The 18,929-nt window shown below is 48.9% G+C and overlaps 1 pseudogene; it reads right to left on the bottom strand.

The window, feature by feature from the left end:
* Positions 1–8,630: 8,630 nt before the first annotated feature.
* On the bottom strand, positions 8,631–16,651 carry LOC117702182 (cysteine/serine-rich nuclear protein 2-like; annotated as a pseudogene).
* Positions 16,652–18,929: the final 2,278 nt, after the last annotated feature.

Here is an 18,929-nt window from a genome sequence, read left to right as displayed (position 1 = left end):
TGAGCATAATTAAATGCATACAGGATCCTGCAGAGCAGAAGAAGGCATCAGAGCTGGAGCTGGAGCTGGATTAGAGATAGTTGTGAGCCACCCTGTAGGTGCTGGGAGTTGAACCTGGGTCCTGCGGAAGAGCAAACAGTGTTCTTAATCCAGCTCCCAAGAAAATCATTTAAAAATGTTTTCATTTCAGAAGTTCAGAGGGCGTCAAACTTCCTACTTCAATCTTTTCATTATCCCAAGTTTAAGAAAAATTTAAATTTATTTATTTTATTTTATGCCTATGAGTGTGTTTTGCCTGTATGAGTGTATATGCACCACGTAAGGGCCTACAAACTGTTGTATGCCATCATGTGGTGGCTGAGAATGAACCTGGGTCCCCTGTAAGGACATTATGTGCTGTTAATGCTGAACTGCCCTCCAGCCCTTGTCTCAAAGTTCTTAAGAACTTCTCAGTGACATAGCTCAGTGGGCCTGGGAGTCATGAAGTAACCTTAGTGTCTTCTCCACCCTACAGACAGCCACCTCACTCTCCAAGACAAATGACACACTGGAAACTGTTTTTAGCAAAACAGTCATTCTCACATTCCGATATCATGGCTTCAGTATCTGATAGCCAGAGATGACACTTATAAGCCGGGACCCTTTGTGGTTGTCTGAGGTGTTGGCTGCTGGTAATCGCCGAGTAGATGAAAGCCACTCTTCTCATGATTTCAGGGCCTGAGGGCCCACGTTCTGCCTTGCAATTGCTACTACCCTGGGCAGTTCACAGCGTCCTGGGGTTCCAGCTCTAGGGATCTGACAACCTCTTCTGGACTCTGACACAGCTGCACTCATGCACAACAATCAAAAAGATAAATAAATAAGACTTTAAAAGACAGTATTTGGGTAGGGCTCAGGACAGTGATGATTTTTCTTATTTGGGTGATGTTTATCAGGTTCACAGTGATGTTCAGCTGTTGAGTGAGCCAGTTGGAGGGCCCAAGGTCACTCTATGTCTGGTGCTTTGATTTGGATACTTGGGAGATGGACTTGCCTCCTCAGGATGGCAGTCTGGAGTGGTGGAGCTTCTTACGGTACCTGACCTTGTAAAAAAAACAAAACAAAACAAAAAAAAAACCAAAAAAAAAAAAAAACCCCAAGATCTCACCATGTAGTCCTGCAGTCCTGGCTGTCTTGGAACGAGAGAGATTGGCTTGCCTCTGGCTCCCAGTGGGAACTGAAAAGGTGTGTGCCGTCACACCTAGCCTGTGTACTTGTGATCTCTTTGTCTTAGACTCATCTCTGCTGTTGTGTGAGTTAATCACCCAGAGTGGAAAAAGAAGAGGCAAGTCGCGCCTCCCATAGAAGTGGTACCAGAGAATTTATAGCCAGGCTAGCTGAATTAAAGAGCACATGATGGCCCTTTCAGGACTGTGTACGTGTGACTGTGTGCAGTAGGCAGTCTGCATCACACATAGCATCATTCAGAGAGCGTGTTCTATGTTTTAGTTCACAGTGAGGCATTTTACCCTGACTGCTGCACACAAGCTTCCTCCTCCATCATGTCTCAGTGATACTGCTCGAAAATGTGTGAGACATGGTGAGACTCACAGTAGAAAGACTGTTGAGGAGAGAACGGGCCTCTGCCAGCTTCCTAGGATCCATGACTGCTGGATGACTGACTAGCCCACTCTGAAAGATGCTGCTGTCAGAAAGCGACTTTATACTTATTTTTCCTTTTAGGTACCTGTTTCCTAGGCAAACTGCTTGTCAGCATTTCGGACCCCCAAACAACAATTGATTTCCTGAAACATTTATCATGGTATCCGGAGGCGGCCCCACTTGGAAATCATCACACATCTAAGGAGAGCCAGCACTTTTGTTTCTCATGAAAAGCTCCGGTGGCGTCTGACAGACCTGTGCACCAAGGTATCTCTCCACCCAGGGCTCGGAGGTCCTGGGGCTCCAAGGCCAGTTACGAGCAGCTAGTCTGGGTCTTTCTAAAATCTACTCATCTCTTGCAAGATGCAGAATGGCACCCACCCGACAGCACAGGACATCCTGGCTCTCAGAGACTGCTTCTCTACCTATCCCTTGGGCTTCAGCCAGCTCCAGGCTTCTCACATGGTGAGCACCTTGAGGCCTCTTTTGCTCCACAGGCTCACCATGTGTGAGGCTGCTAAAGTGAAACTTTCCCCCTTCTCTCTGCCCTGCTGTGTCACAGAGAGCCTTGAAGCCAGGCCATGCTCTCGCGCCGTACCTGCCTTCACCCTTGCTGACGATGGCGTCTGAAGAGTCACACCACTGTGATTCACAGCTGGACAGGGCTCTGGCAAAGCTAGGCATTGCCAGCTTGACTGCACAGGAAGTGAAATCGGTAAGAAGTTGACTGCTGTGTCGGCAGGGTCCAGGCTGGGCTCAAAGCTTACAGGACTCCTTATCTTGCTCAGATCACATTCAAGCTCTGTGTCTGGGTTGCTTTAGCTGTTCTGATATAGGATCCTCCCTATGCAGCCCTGGCTGGGCCTCAAACTCTCTTTGTAGAGGAGGCTAGTCTCCAACTAAGTGCTAGAATGACAGGCTCATGGTGACATGCTGAGACCTCACCAGCATCTCATGTAGTATAGGCTGACCTCAGACTTAAAGCAATCCTCCTGCCTCAATCTTCCACGTGTTGGGATTACAGGCAGAGCCACAACACCTGGCTCCAGGATCTTCTTTGATTTTAGTTCTTGTGGACTTTTTCTTAGTGAACCTAGATACGTGAGGATGAATTTTAGAAGCGGGACCCCGGCAGGGTATGATGGCACATGCCTGGACCCAGGACTGTTTAAAAAAATATCAAGAGACAATATATTTTAAGCCTGCTGTTTTAGACTATCTAGTGTGTCAGTTAGCCGGCTGTTTTAGACTATGAAGGAGTATCCTTAAAGAGTAAAAGTGGGTTTTTGGTTTTGTTTGTTGTTTTGTTTTTTGCTTTGGCTCAGTCTTAGAGGTTTTGGTCCTGATCAGTGGCCCTGCTGCCTGGTTTTGGTGCCATAATGCAGCAGTGGCATCCTGGGAGTATGTGTGAAGCCAGGCTGCTCATCTCCTGTCAGCTGGCAGTAAAGACAGGAAGAGGAGGGCTAGTATCAGCAGTGCCCTTCAGGGCAGGGGCTCACTGACCAGACACCTCTTGTAGGCTTCATGCTTTAGCTCCTCCCCTGCCTCCCAGTAGCACAGAGCAGAGGGCTGAGCCTCCCGACTTACACACCAAGCTGAGGCTGTTGGTAACCTGGACGAGGCCCAGACTGGAATGTGCGGGTAGGCCTCATGCATGCTGACACAAGCACTCTACCTGGGACTAAGCAGAGGTGTGGGTCTTGGTCAGGACGTGAAAGCAGTGTGGCAAACTGATTTACCATCTGCAGTTTACTCGGCTGTGGGGATGAGGTGGTGGCTTATTTAGGGGATCCCAGCAGTTGTGGACCTTCTACTTCGCGGCAAAGCATACTGTGATTGTTAAGGATGTCTCTCTTCTGAGGCCACAGGCTTGCTATCTTCGGGCTTGAACTCCACCCATTTCGCTGATGGACAGGTTGTCGGACCTGGCTGGGGGAATGGCTGCACATCTCCTGCAGCCTAAAGGTAAGGCCAGCCTCTGCAGCCATGTGCTGAGATCTGAGCTTTAAAACAAAACAAAAACCCACAATAAGAACCAAACAAACAAAACAGGCTGACTGTGCAGCTCTGGCTGGTTTGGAAACTCACTATGTCTGAGGTTGGCTTTGAACTTGGCAGCTATCCTTCTGCCTCTACTTCCTGCGTGCTGGAATTTAGGCAGTGCACCACCATACCTAGCTCATTTTTGCACTTTGTTCCAGGATTCCTTACGTATTACTGAAAGTTTTTATCTAACTAACTAACTATATACACACACACACCCCTATATATGAACTATATAATACAAAAGGATTCTTAGGTTATTATGAAGGGGTTTTTTGTTGTTGTTTTTGTTTGTTTGTTGTTTGTTTTCGAGACAGGTTTCTCTGTGTAGCCCTGGCTGTCCTGGAGCTCACTCTGTAGACCAGGGTGGCCTCGAACTCAGAAAATCCACCTGTCTCTGCCTCCCAGTGCTGGGATAAAGGCGTGTGTGCCACCACTGGCCGGCATGAAGTTTTTATCTAATGAACTGTATAATATATGTACCACACCACACTATATATGAACTATATAATACAAAGGCGACACTCAGGAGCCTACTGAGCAGGCACAGTGTAGGCTGTAAGACAGAGGACCTGCCTTCCTGCTCGAGGCAGTGCTTCACAGCCTGGGTGCCTGTGGCATTTGTCTGGGCGTGCCTTGTGCACAGCAGGGTATTCTACACGCACAAGTTGCTATACCCATTCCATGCCAGCCACAGCCCTAATATCTCCAGACACTGCCAGTGTTCCTGAGTTCGGTGGGTGTCAGGAGAGGGGGACAGAAACTGTCCCTGGGAGTAGTCTTGAAGCGAGAGCAATGTCCTTACAGCACCAACTTCTAGAGATGAGTAGGCGGCTGCTGTCATGTGAGAACCAAGTATCCTAGATAAATAGCAGAAGTGGAGAAAAGCATGTTTTGGGGGCTGGGGGAGCAGGGACTGTAGAGGATAGCCGTTGTGCTGCCGTCTCCCCGTCTGGCTCTGTCCCCTAGCAACCACTAACTCTGATGGTGCTTTCAGAACCGGAGCTGTCCCTCTTGCTGCACAACGTGCTTGCTCCTCACCAACTACCTGGAGCCACGCGCTGAGAGCACCGGCGGCAAGGATGACTACTGTCCTGAGTTGCCTCAGTGGTGTGGACCAGGGGCAGCATCTTGTCAGCCATCTGTGCGCACTGGTGTGGGAGGCCAGAGAGCAGGCTACCCATTGGAGCTCTAGCATCACTCACCTTGAATCTACCTTACGCTAACCTGGAACAGGCCAAGACCTATGGTACTAGACTTGTATTGTGAGTTAATGCCGGTCCTATAAAGTCAGCGTGCCCAGGTGGAATCATGTGGCCTAAAATTCACTTGCCATGGTTTTGTTTTATTATTTTTATTTTTTGAGATGTGCTTTGTTGCCGGGGCTGGCCTCAAATTCTTGTGCTAAAGGATCCTCTACTCCAGGCTTCAGGGTGCTGGGAGCTACAGGTCCATACTTGCACTGGCCTCCAATGCCGTGTTTCGACACTTTGTTTTCCGAGGATGTCTATCACTGCCTTGAACGAACATTTACTGCCTCCCTCATACACCAGCTTACGAAGCCGGTGTCTCTTGATTCTTTTTTGTGATGTGTGTCTCAGGTCTTCTCCCAAAAGTCGTTTGGCCCAGGTTGTGGGGATCATGTGGCCTGTTGTTTTGGCTGGGTTGGTTTTTTTTATTTTTTTTTTTTTGAGGTGGTGTGCTGGTATGTTGTGCTGGCTTGGTTTTTGTTGCTCTTGGTTGCTTTTGGTGGTTCAGGGTGCTGGGTGGTGGTGGTTGGGTGTTTGCGTGTGGTGCCGTGTTCTGGTACAGGGGGGGGTTGTTTTGAGGCTTTATGTGTGAGCTGTAGCTGGGGGTGACCTTGAGTTGGTCTTGCTTTCTGGGTTGGATGGGGTACAGGGTCGTTTCTGGCTACCTCGGGGTGTCGTCTTGGGAAACTAGGCGAGTGCTCCTCAGAGTCTTTTGCAGTAGAGATCTCTGGTGCCAAGAACAGTGCAGCTTACCCTGGAGTGAGGGCACCTGTGCCTGGCCCTGTGCCAACCCTGCAGTGATTTTTCTTACACCCCTCCCTTTTCCTTTTTGGCCTTTTTGAGAATCTTACTATATAGCCATGCTGGCTTTTGATTCCTGGCAATCCTGACAGACAATTCTGCCACAGCCTCCTGGGGACTGAGAATATAAGCATGAGCCACACCCACCCTTTCTGTGAGACCAAAAGTAGGGATTTTTTTCCTTGTCACTAGCATGGACTAACTTTCCACCCCTCCTTTCAGTATTCTCTGGGACACTTTTTTTTTCTTTGTGGAACATTCTAAAGGAGGTGGTGGGAAAGAACGGCTGCTTGGCCTTCCCTGCGTTTGTCCCCAGCGTCTTACTTTCAGGCTGTCACACAGCCCTAAGGACCTTATGTTACTACCTCCCACTGTTGCACTAAGCATCTGTAACCAGCAGTGGCTGCCTTCTTAGGCTGTGGGTCAAAACGCACAAGGCACTAATTACTGCCCAGCCCGGGAGACCAGGGATTTTGCGGTGGAGATAGTGAGCTGGGCTTAACGTTGTGTACATCTATGCCCTGTGGTTCTGTAATGACTTACTGTATGTAAAATGCATGAAGCACTGTTTTAAACCCAAGTAAAGACTGCCTGAAACCAGTTTTGGGGAATTACTTATACACACTCTACTCACTTTCCTAAGGCTTCTTTTGTAAGAGTAACCTCACTAACGGGTATTTAACTGACTGGAACAGAACTCTCTGATGGAAGGAAGAAGGAGCTGGATGGAATGGAGCATGTAAGGATCAGATGTGCTGGAATGGTAACCAGGGCTAGAGAAAAGCGTGACGCAGACAGCAGGGGTCTGACAGGCCAAGTCTGTCTAGAAGTGGAACAGAAGGAAATCTCACAGGACAGGCTTTGGTGCCTCACAAAGGCTACGATTGCATCTCTATCACCAAAATATTCCTGTCACGGACATTAGTTCCTAATGACCTGGTTAGCTCTATAGACACAGCAAGAGAAGCACCCTCTCTCTTACCTGCAGTAAGATAATGAACCCCACATCATTCTTTTCAATATTTCTTTAATATTACATTTAAATATTCTCTTTAAATACAGCATCATTACCATGTAAAGAACCTACAGAGCGAGAGTTGTTTTCAGAGAGCCAGACAAGCTTTGGGTTCACACAAGAGTCCGACCTGTGTGCAGAATCCGACGGGGACGGCGTCCAAGAGCTGCAGCAGTGCACCACAGTTCTGGGCCTAGGCTGAGGACTGGCTCTGCCTCTGTGGACACAGGCCCAGCCTTCCCGGCAACCAGAACCATAAATTCAGTCCAACTCAGGTAGCACCAGAACTGAGATGGACTAAAGTTTGGAGACGAGGGTCCTTTGCTTGACATTAGTCAAGGCTGGATTTAGCACTCAGAAGTTGGGGTCAGTTTGAATCACATGGAATTAATGAAACACATTTGGAAAAAGAATTAGTTATATAGAAATATCAAATATCTTGGGGTTGCCTAGTCTTTATGTTTCTTAATGAAAATCCAAATCTAAGGGCTGAGAAAGTTGGAGTCTTAAGGAGGGGAGGGGCCTGAGTCCTCTCCTGCCCAACAAACTTTCAAAAAGATTCTTCTTTCATTAACAGTCCCAGCTAAGCTTGAGCCTTTGAGTCAGAGTTCTAGCCAGAGGTGAGAACACCTTGACCTTTTCAGATAACTCTAGTGAGACTGGAGAGACAAACCCGTGCACTCACTTAACCACCACCGCCCGCCCCCCTCCCCAACCAAGCAAACTCAAGAAGGGACAGTGGCAGAATGGGCTAAATACCAGCATCCATGTTAAATATAAGGTCCTCCAGGCTTAGGATTTAGGGATTTTTTCAGATGTTTCTGCTGCTACATACATTGAAGTTGTTTATGACACCAGAGTTTTTATTATCTCACAAAAAATAAATAAATAGATAAAACCAAGGAGAGATGCACACCTGCAGCCCCATTACTCAGGATGCATGATCAGGAGGCCACCACAGATTGGAGGCCAGCCTGATCTACATAGCAAGTCCCAGGCCAGCTAGGCTATTTAGCAATACACTGCCTCAAAAAAACAAAAACCAACAAAAAAAAAAAAATCAAAAATCAAGTTTGTTTTTTCCTTCCTGGTTAGTAAAGGATGATAAGGGAAAAGCGTTTTGTTCCTACTGCCTCTGTTTACCCAGGAGGCAGAGGTGACGCTGCCAATAAAAAAGTCAGTACTGAACGGGACCCGGGACATCCCCGAGCTCAGGAGAGGAGCTCTTCTGCTGAGGTAAGTGTTGAGTCGAGTCCCAGGCATCCACTTCATTATTATAATGAGATCTGAATCATCCAGAATGTGGGGCTCCTACGTCATAACTAAGAAGCAGCTGACTTCCAGTTTTCATGAATTTTCCAAGATGGAAAGTTCCATAAATACCTGCCCGTCCTTGGGACTGAACTGAAACTCCAGAGAGCTCTCTAACCCCACCACAGCCAGCAAGGGCCGTGGGGCAGTAGAGAGGGAGTGTCCTAAGTCGCGATGACCTGTACGGCAGTTTACATTCTATTCAGAGCCAAAACCTCCCGGGGGAGGGGGGGAACAGAGAGAGAGAGGAGAGAGAGAGAGAGAGACGAGAGAGAGAGAGAGAGAGAGAATATGTGTGTGTTTGCACTAGGTGAGAGTGCATGGTGGACAGAGCCATCATCTTCCATCTACCGACGAAGCACATAGGAAAAAAAAATTCAGGTACAGACCAGGATCCCCAGTTTGCACATCAGGTCAGGGAACACCAAACACGTTGGAAATTAACTTATTACCAGTTAAGGGGGTGGAGTGGGAGGCAGAATAAGCATTTAGAGCTCCTGGGAGTTTTGTACAGAAGCAGAGACTCTTCTGGGGCCTCCCCTCCCGTTCTAGACTCAGCAGAGGGCCTCTCCACTAGTGAGGCTGCTACAGGAAGACAGGATGTCTGAGGAGCCAGCGTGCAGTGCAGGGAGCTGCTCACATCCTTGGTTCTGGCACCAGGCATGAAAAGCTGCTTGCTCGAGCTGCCTAGCTCACTCTGGGATTGACATCTTTGTTCTGGTGGCCCAGAGCACATGGCAATGGAACTGCAGCTGGGGCTGGTCTCCTGGGAACACGCTCAGAAAACACATGTACTAACAATCCTAAGACTTCCAACAAAATAACCTGGGAGCAGCAGTCTTGCTGAAATAGCGTTAGGTAATAAATAGAGAATGGACAGTGTATCTGAGGTCACACTGCCACAGGGAGTTCTAGGGCTGAGTCTTCAGGGGTCCGGTCCTCACTCTGCTGGCAGTTCTGCACTCCACAGCCATCTTCATTGTCCGTTTGGAAGGGTAGGCTTGAGGGAGGGCCAAGAGGGGCGGAAGTCTTCACCTCGGGCTCCTTACGGTTACAGTCATCAGGCAAGAGTTTGTTGAGACTGGGTGTTTTCCCCAACCTCTGGTTTACAGAGAGCAGCTGAGTCTGAAGGGCTTGCAAGCCACCAGTGAAGTAACAGGGAGGGAGAAAACACTCAGATCTTTCTCCTTGGGGAAGGAGGCTGTGCCTTCTTCTGAACCAGACTCTGCTTTCCTCCCACAACAGGCTCGGCTCTACTTGTAGTACACCAGAGGTCCACTTTCAAGTAAGATGGGCTATTCATGGGGAGGCAGCTGGGTGTTCTGAGTTCTCAGTAAAACACAGGACGGAGGAACTGGGGGCAGCTGAGGCCTGAATGAGAATGGGGGCTGCGAGGCCTGGACACAGCTCTTGGGGAACAGCCAGGGGTTCCTCCAGGATGCACACGCCCAGGCTCTCCATGCTGGAGTCCAGGCTAGCACTAGAGACGCTCGAGTCCTCCTCGGCCTTGAGCCGCTCCAGCTCCTCTGCACTCTGCAGATGCATCACTGCATCTCGTTCTCAGCGATGAACTCCTGAAGTCCTGCGTCTCCGAGCTCTGTGCTCCCGCAGGGGCTTCATCCTCAGTGGCTGCTGGGCGACTCACCTGCCGTTTGCTCTCCAGCTCCAGCTCAATGATGGTGTGGAGGTAGTGAGTCCGCACTCTGATCGGATTAAACTCAATTCGCCAGCCATGTTTCCACAGCCGTCCCTGGAGCAGCCACAAGGAAAGGACATCCCGATCCACCTGAGGGGAGCACAGGAGGTTGTGCAAAGATAAGACCAATCAGTCGCTCTAACAGTAGAGACAGGTGACATTGACTGGCACACACAGGCAGTTGGGATTTGAGAAGCAACAATTCAACACCATAGCATGCCAGCTCAGCTAACAGCACTAGGCTTAGTTATCAGACCACTTGCATTTCAGCTTCAGCTCAGCCATTAATTAGTGGTGGCATCTCAGGGAGTCATTTATTTTCTCCCCTGGGCTTTGTTTCCTTTTCTAAATAAAAAGACAAGAATCGCATCGAAGCTCCTTTCATTAGCAAGTCTAGTGCTCCCTGTGAATGCTGACATCTCAGGGTAGAAGAGGTTTGTGCCTCAGGAACTTTTCAGAACTTACCTGGCTCACTGAGACAAAGGCTGGGCCAAGCCTTCTGCATGACAGGTGTGGAAGTGAGTGGAGATCTTGCTACTTCAATGCAATACACTCTGGGAAACTAAACAAAGGTGCCTTAGTGCTTGGGCGCTAGCATGAAGGTCCCACACTGTGGCAAACACCTCACCACCTGCTTCTCCCTGAAGGTCAACCGGCATAGTTTTGAAGCAGTGGCCAAGATAATTACTTACAGCCAGGGAATCTCTAGAAAGGAGATGTGCTGGCATGGTGGTTCGTGCCTTTAATCCCAGCACAGGGCGGGAGAAGGCTGAGGCAGGTGAATATGAGTTTTGAGGCCAACCTGGACTACAAGGTGAGTTTCAGGCCAGTCTGGGCCACACAGTTTTAAAGAAGGAAGGAAGGAAGGGAAGGGAAGGAGGGAAGGAAGGAGGGAGGGGAGGGAGGGAGGACGGAGGAAGGGAGGAAGGGAGGAAGGAAGGAAGGAAGGGAGGGAGGGAGGGAGGAGGGAGGGAGGGAGGAAGGGAGGAAGGGGGAAGGGAGGGAGGGAGGAGGGAGGGAGGAAGGAGGAGGAGATGCTTTCTGCTTCTTTCTCTCTCCTAATACCATAAACAAAACTTAGAAAAACTACACAGCAAACAGTGAGAACACATCTTCTGTGATATCACCTACAAGGCTCTTCCCCTAGACCCAAGGCATGGGATACAAACCAGAATTCCAGAATTTGAAGGTGGAAGCAGGACTGAGAGTTCAAGGTCATCCTTGGTCATAAACAAATTCAGTTCCTGACCAGTCTGGAATGAGACTGGTTCCCCTGCCCCAAAAGAGAGCTTTTTCCAGTCCCACCAATTCCTAAGACTCTTCTCGGTTTGTGAATAACTGGCTGAACATGAGACTTTGGGAAAGAAATGTTGGCAGATCTACTACAGCTCTTTGTTACCTAAATAAAGCAAGGAGAGGAGTAAAGGGCTCAACCACAGGACTCCTCAGCATGAAGGTCCACGTAGTTCACTGTCTGGGCATGAAGGTTTCCAGGAATGGGAATTTCAGTCTCTTAGAATGCCAACAGGAAGATGCTTTGAGGAAACTAAGGATTAAGTGTGCCAGCTCAGGTCTGGTCCTGAATTAGAGACTCTCAAAAGCTACTGTGATTTTTACAAAATCAGGAAAGATGCTGCATGTGCAAACAGTTCACAGTTACCTCATTCTGTGTCCTTTTACCTCACGGAATCCCTACTAACCGGACACTTAGACAATTGAGCACGGTGGCCATGCTCTTTCCTTTGCTGCTGCTGCTTGTCTCCTTTGAGGCAGACAACAGAAAAGACAACAGTCACCTCCACAGCTGCCTGCTTGTTTCTCTGGGAGGGCTGTGGAAACAGCATATTCTCAGCCATGGGTCCCTCACCCCTGATGGGAAGTTTTTCATCTTCCCTGGCTCCCAACCCACCCCGATCTTGGTGTATGACTGACCTGGCATTTAATCCCAGCCTGGCTACAGGCACATGCCTGGGTCACAGTATAGCCGACAGTCACAACCACACTCTTCCCGAGATAGGCGGATGGCTCTAAGTTCTTGCTTCTCTTCAGCGTCAATCCGGTGGGACCCCGGAAGCCCTCAGCAGGGCCCTCCGCCGCTTGGTGGGCAGCGGCTGAAGGAAAGAAGTAGTCATCCACCTCCACATTCTCCACATCAATGTCTTCGTCGGAAACATCATCGAGTGTCAAGCCGTCGGCCTCCACTGACTCCACGGTCCCGTTCTTTGTCAGCGCCAGGAAACAGGCCAGGCCAGCTTTAGAGATGAGCGACAGTGACTAGAGTCACCTGGGTTCTTCAGCAACAGGAACAGAATGTGGAGAACTGAAGAACTAGGCTTTATTTAATTTTATATTTGAATAACCAAAATAATTAATGGTTGCCATACTGGACTGTATAGGACATGATTAAAAAACAGAGCCTTCACCTTTCTGAGTTCTAGGTCCTCAAAAACACCAGTATGTCAGGTGTGCAGCACAGAGCTGTCACCCCAGCTGTTTGGGAAGGAAAGGCTAGGGGCCTGAGCAGCCACAGCAAGATCCTGTCTAAAGGGATATTTTAAACACGACACATCTTCCCTCCCAGAGATATCATTTCCACAACGTTCCCTCATTACAAACTGTCACCTGCACTGAAGCTAATGGTGCACCAGTGGCTGGGTGTTGCTCAGCGATACTGGCAACCTTGCAAAACGCCTTCAACTTGAACCCTGGAGAACCCAAAACTACCTTCAGAGAAAAAGGGTACCCTGGGATACAGCCCCAGCTTCCTGGTGCTTGTCAATGGAATCCCCATACTGCAAAAATAATCACTAGTGTTCAGGAGAACTGCATCTCACTGTTAAGGGAGGCAGCGATCATTAACAATTATGAACACACTTCCAACCACAGTGTCGACAAGAAGCATGTGGCTCTCCTCCTAATCCAGTTTATTTGCCTTCAAGGAAAGCAGGTTGTGAGGCAGGGCAGTGTGAGTAGCACTGGTGTGCTATGAACAGAAGCCACATGCATATGGCAAGCATATGGGGTTTCTGCATGAAGGTGGACAGAAAGCCAGGTAGGACTTGTAGAAGGACAGGCTGGAGACAATCTCTGGCTGAAAGAGTCCTTCAAACTCACTAGAGGATCTAAGGAAAGAAAAATGAGGCCCAGCCCTGGGGCTCTGAAAGCTGCTAGCAGGCTGAAAGCCCAATGGCTGGGGAGTCTGCCCTTATTTCATCAGACACCCACAGTGCTGGACAGGGACAGCTCCTGAGAGAGAGGTGACGCAACAGGCCTGAGCCGCCATGAGCGGTGCACCTCACGCTGTGGGGAGCTGGCTGAGTGGGGCTTACAGGCTTCCAAGTCTATTACCATATACCAGGCAAGCAACTGCCATACTACCTGTACAGCAGGCAAGCACCTGCCATATTACTTCACACCAGGCAAGCAAACTGCCGGCTCCTTTGTGTAGACCTTAGGAATTTTCCCGTTTGTGTCACAAAACTGGCTCGTCCCCAGCACTCCTGCTGTTCCCAAAGGAAAGCCCATCAGAAGTAGGAGACTTCATGGTCTCCACAGAGGGGCATTTCAGAGCAATGCATTCAGTCATCAAACAGTGCTGGGACAGCTAGGTATTTTGGGGTAGGAAAAGCTAAGGCCAGGTATAGTGGGTGACTCATGCTTAATAACCCCGGCACTTAGGAAGTGGCAGAGGCACGAGGGACAAAGCTCAAAGCCATCCCCCCCTGCTCCACAGCAAGTTCAAGGTCAGCTTGAACTCCATGAGATCCAGCACAAAACAAAACCAGACAAAGCCAACCACCACCCAATCCAAACTACTTATAATAAATCCAAATGGATAAAGCAAAGTAAAACATGAGAAAATGATATGCAGTGAAGGCTGTGTGATGCTCTAACCATTGGCTGGAAGGGCCCAGAGAGAAAGAACTATGGAATGGCCACCCAAGAAATGCAAGTCAGTATAATGTAAGTCCAGACTGTGCTGTATAGGTGCTGAGGAGGAGGGCAGGTTCCTACCATCCTCTGCCAGAACCGCATGCTCAGTGTGTCCTGCTTGGAACACATCCCCAACGCTGCCTCTCACATCACTCCTCCACCTCCCGCGGGGGGAGCCATCTTCTAGGAAAGGGACAGAGAATCTTCACTGTAACTAAGAAGAATGTTGTCTAGCTGTTGCTATAGCAACAGAAAGATGACAGGGTCAGGGACAGAATTCCCTCAGAAGAAAGGGGAGGCCAAATGTCAATGCTGTTGGAGTGACAGGTGTAAGGCCTAGGAGCAGGCTGAGAGCTCCTCCGGAGTGAAAACTGGAGGCCTGGTCAGTCTACACCCTCCTGTCACCGTTGTCCAACTTGGCCAGGCCTCAGTTTGTCTACACACTAGAAATAATGTAGCTACCTCAGGGCTGGGTCCAGATCATTCTCATTCATATTCTCTCTCTTTTTTTTTGGGGTGGGGGGGGGGGGGGGGGGGTTTTCGAGACAGGGTTTCTCTGTGTAGCCCTGGTGCTGGGATGTACAGGCGTGCGACACGACTGCCCAGCCTTATTCATATTCTCTAACCTGAGGCTTCAAGCACACTAGGTGAGTGCTCTAACCACAGGGCTGTACCCTCATTGCTGGGAAATTTGAAGACTCATAGAAAACCTGATAATGTCAAACAGTGCTAAGGCAGGACATGGGTGTCTGGGATGAGTCTTCTGAGGCTATCAGTGTCGTGTATATAGTAGGTGGGTATTTTTTTTTTTTAAAGACTGATTTTTTGACCAGGTCAGTAGTGTATGCCTTAATACCCCAGCACCTGGGAGACAGGCAGGCAGATATCTATCAGTGACCTGAAGCTACCGGTCTACATAGCAAGTGGTCCAGCCATGTGAACCAGCATGTGAGCACTGTGGATCAAACCCAGCGCTCCCTCCATAAGAGCCACAATGCTCTTCAGTGCTGAGCCATCTGTCCAGCACCTACTGGTGCCCATGTCTGGACTTACCATAAAACAATGCTACTCTCTGCACCAAGGGGACTGGTCAGCCCACCGGGCGATGATGTCAGATCACAGGAGGGCTGTGAAAGATTCGTGAAAGACCCGAAACCTGCTCTACTCAGAACAACCACTGAGATTGTGTTTTCTGGGTGACAGACCTGAGAGGTTTTGAGTATTCACGTCAGCTTAAAAAAGCGTTCTTGTGACAAGAAGGGGGACTATGCAGAGAAAGCAGTTTTTATCTCTGGTTGACACTGCCACCAGAGAGAGACAGGAGGAGACCATATTTGAAAATCTGAGACTTCATTGGAAAACAGAGCTCACGCTCTCTGCTTGGCAAGATCAACAGTGCAGTGGACCAGCCTCACTGGACACTCAGGAAGCACCAGACCCCACATCCCACAGGCACCTTCATTTTCTTGGCATGAAGCTTCTCCTCCTTCAGGTGCTCACGAAGAATCTCTCTGGTTCACTCTTGCTCTTGTGCAAACTCACAAAGGGTGTAGCTGCGTACAGAGTTGTGGCGTTGGGCCATTCCCAAAGAGCTTCCACCCTGGCTGGGCACACTGGTGAAGCCCTGTCGCCGGGCAAAATAGTATACAGTCACCTGGTCAAAGCGGACATTCTTCCTCCGTAGCTGCTTCTGCCGCTTCAGGATGGATGTCTGCTGTGAACGGAGCACATGTGTGTTAATCCAGAGACAGCGAGCGAGCTCAGGACCCCCACCTGCCCCGAGTCACGGAGGCTCTTAATGCTCAATCTCCCCACTCGATCCCCAAGCATGTGGTGATTTTCAAGTCTTAAGTCATACGCAAAACTGGAAGGAGCTTTGAACCTCAGCTGGTTATTCCACTGCCTCCAGACTGACTTCATCTCATAGCTGGCCACAGTCTATTTTTAGACAGTAACTGAGGAATGCTAGGTGTTTATTTGAAGAGAGAAAAAAAATTGGCATGTGATAATTTAAACTAATTAAAACTAAATTTTAAAAATTCAAACTCCTCAGTTTGTATTTCAATAACAACATGTGACTAATAACTACCAGTGGACTATGCCGACAGAAACCATTTTCTACAGCAGAGAAAATTCAACGGGGACAGTCAGTATTCTTCTACAGTGGGGATTTTCTCTAATCGGCCTGATGATAAATATTTTAGGCTTTTTAGGCCATGGGTCTCTGTTGCAACCACTCAAGCATACCGGTAGCTAGTGCATGGAGACATCAGGCCACAGTGATGGCCTGATGGTTGCAACGAAACAAACAGGCCCGACCTTGCTCTCAGAGGTTCCTTATAGGAACAGCCTGAGAGCTGTGAGATGCCACTGTGCCCAGGACAGGTGCCCAGGACAGGTGCACTGGAAAAGCTGCCAGGTGTGCTCTGTTTGGACCAGTGGTACCACTCAGGGCTTTCAGTTCAGGCTTCAAACCCTAGGAGATCTATGGGATTGAGACAAAAGGTCTCAAGACATCTAAGAGGTGCCCAGTGTCCAACCAAACATTCTCCTGCTCACAGCTACAGGTTTTGTGAACCCCTGGGCAGTCCCCTGAGGTAAAAGTAGAGCTCTGAGCTCCTCTTCTCCAGAGAAATCCCAATCACCAGGACCAAACTACAACACAAGTAGAATAAATCACACTTTAGCCTCTGCTATCGGAGCAGTGACGTTTTCCAAACAAGGCATGTTGTGGAAGGGGTGAAGTCCCCAGGCTGGCCTTCACAGCTCTTGAGGAGTGTGGAGCAGGAACGGGGAGCAGCCGCTCACTGTGTGAAGCCGGCAGGCGGGGCGGGTTGAGGCTGTCGCAGCTGTCTGCACTGTCACTGCTGGGACATCTCATCGTCCGAGTTGGAGACGGACGAGCCCACGTCCACATCATCAAATTTCCTCTTGAGGGCCTGAGCCCGAAAACGCATCCATGGCTTCCAAAGGTTTCCTCGGGAAAGCCAACCACGATGGCCCCAAGCTGCTCACCGCCAGCTAGCCAGGAGCATGAGGCCTCTGCCTGCCCAGGGGAGAACAAGAGTCATCAGTGTGGCCCGAGACAGAGCTGGCAAGTCTGTCAGCACAGCACACTCGCTGCAGTCAAGCTGAGCAACTGAGGCAGGCTTCCCCGACCACATCTTTCTTTGTTGGTGCTGCCCAGTGCTTGCTTTCTTGCTTGCTTTCAGCCCCTGAGACCACAATTACTCTGAGAACAACCAGTCTGCAGCAGCACTTCCAGTGGAGGGATGGCCTTAGTTTGAATCCTCCTGGCCACAGGAGTCACTGGCCAGGCTACCCTCACTGCCCTTCTGATCACACAGGAGAGCACTCCAAGGTATCACTGGGTGACTAGATCAGAACAGCAAGCCTTTGCCTAAAACAAAGCAGATCCACATGTTAATCCCAGAGAAAATATAGTCTGGCATGTCCCCAGAGTTTATCTTAAATACACTAGTTCCTTGGTATTAATAGCCTTTTGAATGAAAATAGGACTGCTGAGTTAAAATAGTTTAGACGGCTACTTAAACAGCACCCTACTAGGGGTTCTTATACACTTACGATCATGGTAAAGGCTGAAAGAATACACCCAGTGTTTCACAACCTGATTATGGAACCCACGGTTTCCAAAGTATGTTAGGGGGCAGATAATCTCTGAACACACTTTGGGAAATTCTGCTCCAGGCTCTCAATTTGAAGGGCATTTGCAGTCAGGAAAACCCTTGACCAGATCTCTGCAAGTGTGAAGTGTCTCATCAGCCTCCGAGAAAGGCAGATTTAGTACTAAGAAAGGAGCCAAGATCAGCATCTGTACTGGCTTCAAAACCAGAGAGCGGGGCTGTGGTGCAGCTCAGCGGTAGACCGCCCTGCCTGTGTACACAGGGCCTGGGTTTGATCCCAGCACCACACTCGAAACGAGACAGATTCTCCTCAGTCTTTCATGGGCTCTCATCATTTTTCTGTGCAAGAGGAAAATAGAGCTTTACACTCTCTGGCCTCTGAAAAGAAAACCATCAGAGGAGAGCAGGAAGAGAATTACCCTGGCTACACAGACACAGCAGGCACAGCCTTTCTCACACCTTGGACGGAAGCTCCTGAAGGACACGAATCTGGCCAGGAGAAAGGCTGAGAGACAGCCCATATATGATGACCCACCACCATTTCACCAGCTGCTAACTATGCAGCAGGGTTAAAAGCACTGCCCAGAACATGCAGACATGGCTGCATTCCTGCAGAGCTGCTACCCAGAATGCACTGTGGTGCACAGGAGCATTGCTACATCTGGATTTTCTGGTCTCCATCTTTTAGTAGCAATTCAGATCAGCTCTACAAAGTTAAACCAAACCTGAGTGGGCGCTTTGGGGGATTTCCTAAAATATCTACTCAGATCACATAAAAATCCTACATTTATATCACAAATGAAGCCCAAGTGCTTTAACTTTCAAATAAGTACATCATCCATGTAAGTTTGGCTAAGAAGAAAAAAAGTCAAGAGCTTGTTAAGAATTATAATCAAGGCTGGGCATGGTGGATAAGCATTTAATCCCAGCACTTGGGAGACAGGGCAGGTAGATCTCTGTGAGTCTGAGGCTAGCCTAGGCACATAGTGAGTTCTAGGACAGCCAGGGATACATAGGACCTGACTAACAAATTTATATATAGATAATTAAGGGCTGGCAGTCAGCAGTTGAGAGTGCTAACTGTTTTTTCAAAAGGACCGGGGTTCAGTTCCAGCATCCAACCCCTAAGTCCAGTTCCAGGGAATCTGAAACCTCTTCTGGGCTCTGCAGGCACCATGGTACACAGGCACACATGCAGATAAAATGCCACTACACATAAAATCTAGGTTTAAAAGAATCAAATGAGTCCAATTATGAGCTGAGTTCCCAGGGTCTGCCCACAGGTCACGTTAGAAAAAGACAAGATGTTAAGAGAGTGAAGTTTTAAGATCTTAGCTGGGCTTAAAGATGATATTCTTCCAGCTAACAAATGTCTCATTCATTCATTTTGGGTGAAGGAGCACTTGGGGGGGGGGAACCTTGTCATTAAATATTCATGTGGATACATAGCGGAAAGGAGAATGCTGTCTGCTGAGTTCCCCTCCCCCATGCCTTCTCAACTACATGAAAAATCAACACCGAGCAAAAAAAACCGTTTTCTTGAAAAAGCTCCTATAAGTGTCCTTTTGTCCCTTCAAATTTAACTGAACTCTAGT

This window comes from Arvicanthis niloticus, unplaced genomic scaffold (genome assembly GCF_011762505.2).
Source record: "Arvicanthis niloticus isolate mArvNil1 unplaced genomic scaffold, mArvNil1.pat.X pat_scaffold_543_arrow_ctg1, whole genome shotgun sequence".
In the NCBI taxonomy this organism is placed as follows: Eukaryota; Metazoa; Chordata; class Mammalia; order Rodentia; family Muridae; genus Arvicanthis; species Arvicanthis niloticus.
This window is presented reverse-complemented; position numbering and strand designations above follow the sequence as displayed.